The sequence below is a fragment of the Setaria italica genome, chromosome I (assembly GCF_000263155.2).
Source record: "Setaria italica strain Yugu1 chromosome I, Setaria_italica_v2.0, whole genome shotgun sequence".
Taxonomy (NCBI): domain Eukaryota; kingdom Viridiplantae; phylum Streptophyta; class Magnoliopsida; order Poales; family Poaceae; genus Setaria; species Setaria italica.
The window spans coordinates 25,346,752-25,350,758 of record NC_028450.1 but is presented as its reverse complement, the minus strand read 5'-3'; the positions used below and the strand labels follow the sequence as shown (position 1 = coordinate 25,350,758).

The window sequence follows — 4,007 nt, the reverse complement described above, 5'->3', positions numbered from 1 at the left end:
ACACGTGCAACAGCTCCATATTTTTTTGGAGTTGGTGGAGTGGAGCTAGAAAAATGTGGAGCTAGTGGAGTGGAGCTGATTTTTCTGGAGTGGAGTGCTCCCAAACAGACCTAAATCCGCCAGGACACCTCCCACGCTCCAAGCTGGTCTAGGTGAGTCCGCTACGAGCGAGCCGAGCATCCAGGAGCGAGGGAGCCGTGCATCGTTACGTAATTTGCGCGGATTAGGAGCTAGGGTCGTTACGATATCAACGCTGGAAGAGAAAATTCGATTCGGCTAATCAAAACAGCTCAGTCCAGAACACCATGCATGTGCATCCTACTTGCAGGTTACGTCATTTTAATCAAAATAGCTACATCCAGAATTGAGAATACCCAGGCAGGTTACGAGAATACATGGACTGGTATTTTATACAGAAATAAACAATTCATTTACAAGGGGGCTAAAAAAAAGGAGTGATCACGTTACTATTCCTATAAAACAATGCCCAGTTTACTAGAATCCAGATATACTTCAATGCCTTCAGTAATGTACCAGAACCCATATGATGGGTTACTACAATGGCATCATCTATTTACCATAACGGTGCCATCAATTTAGTACCAAGGTCTTTGATAATATGGCGTGATCGAGTTACTATAAAATGATGATGTACAGTTTACTAGAAGTTAATATACCGGAATTACAACAATGCCTTAGAATGATGTAACACAAACATAGGTTTAGTGTGATGCAGAAAGCGAGTGGCTGCTCGGATGACAATTATTTGTATTTACTTGTATCTCGTGATGCATATGACAAATAAAAACAATCCAAAATGCAACTATCTTGTTCACTTTGCTTTTCCTCTAAGCTGAAGCTCTTTGGAGCACATTTCATTTTCCCGACCTCATTCATGTGGTGGTAGTACGAGTTCCAGTGCTTGCTGCCCGACGAGACCCTGATTGCAGCACAGGCCATTGGCATCTCCAGGATCACCAGGAGCTGCATGCCACCCAGCAATCGGATAACTTTAAGTCAATGTGAAGTGTTTGTTTGCTGTCATGCTGCACACAATGATAAAAATTGGACATGACTGCAAACTGAAGTGTATTTTAAAGCTCAAGGCTCACCAACCCAAAATGCAAATCTGAGAAAGGAAGAACTTACCGGCGAAAAAACATTTCAAGCATCAGGCGTTGAAGAAAAATTGAGGAATACCGGAATAGTACTTAAAGTTGCAGGCTAGGCACGATGTGCCTGAAACTCGCTTTGGGTGTGCATGGACATCATAAGGTGGCTGTGCAGCAGGGTTCCTGTGGATCTTTTTGCACTACATAAACGTCTGACGCTGCCGCCTGCCTCAAAAAGGATCAGATCGGAGTAAAAGATCCTCATATCAATTTGCTCGCAACAGAAAATAAGTAATCACTAGAAAGATAAAATTAACATGGTGGGGATTCTCTCTTTGAATGACGAGCATTTTAGTACTGTGGCTACATTAATCGAGAACTGAGAATTGTAAATAGAAGGAAATAAGCTGACCAATATAAATGCACCGCATAATTTGTTTATCAAAATTACAGTAACACCACATTGGTTGACATAACTTTCTGACAATGATTTACAAGAAACGTAATTCATATTAATATGAATCCATGAATTTACTGTAACACTGACCAAGTTCCATCATAATTCAAAATATTTATTACCAGATAAAACAACCAGAACTCTATAAATACTAGTAAAAAATATGGTTAATTTACCACATACTTTACATGTAAAAGTTCTGTACCACAACAATGATTGACGTCAAATACTGACTATGATTTATGAGAAAGACTGATAAGTATTTTAACATGAATCCATGGATTTACTTTAACATTTAGGTTCCAACATAATTTAAAATTCAATTTCATGCAATTTAGAACCCAAAGCCAGATAAATCAATCACAACCGTATAACCTGGTGAAATCGACGTAGTTCAGAAAAGTAGTAAATTTACTACGGTGCTGGGTCAATGAAGGTCTAGTAAATTAGGAGAATTTGTACTATGCAGCCTGTTAATTTACTATAAGAGTGATTTATCATTGAAAAGTATATTTGGCTCCAACAGGAACTCACAATGTTACACGCAGCTAATCAGACAAATAAAAATAGGCTAAAATCATTGGTATAAAGTGAAGCAATAATCCGAAACCAAGGGTAATAGTGTCAGATTTAAAGAGGGATGCATAAACCCGTGGCAAGCCTGTGGCAATCTAAGAATGGATGGCACAGGCAGACGTGGGGGAACCAATCTAGCGTAGGGAGGAATTTTTTGGGCTCATCTCATAGGAATATTAGTAATTCGTTCGCCACATATGATGAATCAATAGAAAGTAGTGGAATCTGATGGAATCGAAAATCAGAACAAAGAAACAACAATAACTTCCCGTTCATCCCGTTCCTCATACATGGATTAATCAGAAATTTGAAAGGCCCATACAAAAGTAACGAACTGGATACGCAGATTTGCACGAATGCTCACCTCACAATCCATTCTTCTCTATGAACGGATTGGGATTGGTGGGGAAGCCTAGCGCTAGTCATGACGGCAGCCGCAACGTTGCAAGTCGCCACCGCATGCATAGTTGCAGACGAGAGGGGAGGGGGCTAGTTGTCCTGCGTTGTAGAAGATCGGGTTACCGTCGAAGCCATGCCAGAGGGTGGAGGACAAGGGCGCAGCGGAGGTCGCTGAACCTGCGGATGTCTTCGGCAGCGGCGTGTTCGGTGGAGAAGCAGATGGTCAATGGGGGAAGTGGGCGTAATTTTGGAGTGTCGATGGCTGGGGCGCGTGGGCGGGGGACCTGTAGCGATACTGCGTTAGGAGCCAAGCCAGGCCGGGAAGATGGTTCGTTGGATGGACGAGCAGAGCAAGGCGCCAGCGGGTTGGGCGGGACCGTGGTGGGGGGTTGGTGCACAGTCGGTTCGGTAGATTGGTCCGGCTACACAATTAGTTATTCTGTAGCCTACAGAGAAACAGTTCCACACGGGAGCTGCTCGTGTTACCCACGCGAGGTCTGTAGTAGGGGTTAAAGGAGAGTGAGAGAGGGAGCTGGTCCCAAGTCTCTTAGGTGTGCACTGATGCTCTAAAGCAGAGTGTGAGTGTGTTCTGTTGGCTTGAGAGCCTCCCGTCTCAAGGCCCCCGGTTCTCCTTTTATAGCACAAGGAGGCCACCGGGGTTACAAGTGAGACCGGGTGTGAAGAGAAGTAAAAGAGATAAACTAAGTTAAGTAAAAAACAACGAAAGGAGAGGGACCAAGTTCCAGGGCCGCCGCCCCCCGCTCTGGCCTTTGGCTCCTGTCAGCGCGTCCGCCGGAAGAGGGCGGCTACCTTCGGATCCTGTCGACGATCTCCCTGGTGGCCGTTGCCGCCAGGCATGATGATGATATTTGGTCGTGGCATCTGTGCCCGTTGGGGAAGGCAGCTGGTCATGTTATCTTGCTGATGGCCCGTGGGACGCGGACGTCGCGTCCCTGTCGCCGGATGTACGGGGCGCGAGAACGGGCGGGGCTTCCTCCTGTGCCGGGCGGCGCAGGCCATGAGTGCCCTGCAGCGAATCGGGGAGAGCCGCGGCCACTGTAGCCCGTGCCGTGCGGTCGTGCATGGGTACTTGTGACGGGTCGCGTCGGGGGCGCAGGTGCCTTTCTGCGCGCCAGAGCCGCGGCGCATTTATGGCGAGCTCGACATGGGGGCCCATGAGATCCTCACTCCCTTCCAGTCTGCGCCCGAGGCGGATACTTGTCTCGTGGGCCCGGGTGAGTCCGACCCCCTGCGCCCTGGGTCGGGCGAGGCGGAGTCTTGCGGCGGGGGGTCAGGTGCTCCCGACCCTAGGCCCGTCATACGCCTTGACCCTCGGCGATCCGTACTCCAAGTCGGTGGGGAGGATTGCCTCGGACCCGTAGACCATGAAGAACGGGGTGAAGCCCGTCGCCCGACTGGGGGTCGTCCTCAAACTCCACAGGACTGCGGGGAGCTCCGCGACC

At 47.7% G+C, this 4,007-nt stretch overlaps 1 long non-coding RNA gene across 2 annotated transcripts; it reads right to left on the bottom strand.

Annotated features, from left to right (window-relative positions):
• Positions 1-614: 614 nt before the first annotated feature.
• LOC101763146 lies at positions 615-2,820 on the bottom strand. 2 transcript variants are annotated; one of them, XR_214498.3, is made up of 3 exons: positions 2,510-2,815; positions 1,150-1,337; positions 615-1,046 (listed from the first exon to the last, which is right to left on the bottom strand). It is a non-coding gene; the product is annotated as an uncharacterized LOC101763146 (long non-coding RNA). The 2 variants fall into 2 exon arrangements; XR_002676479.1 differs by having other exon boundaries at positions 615-1,337; positions 2,510-2,820.
• Positions 2,821-4,007: the final 1,187 nt, after the last annotated feature.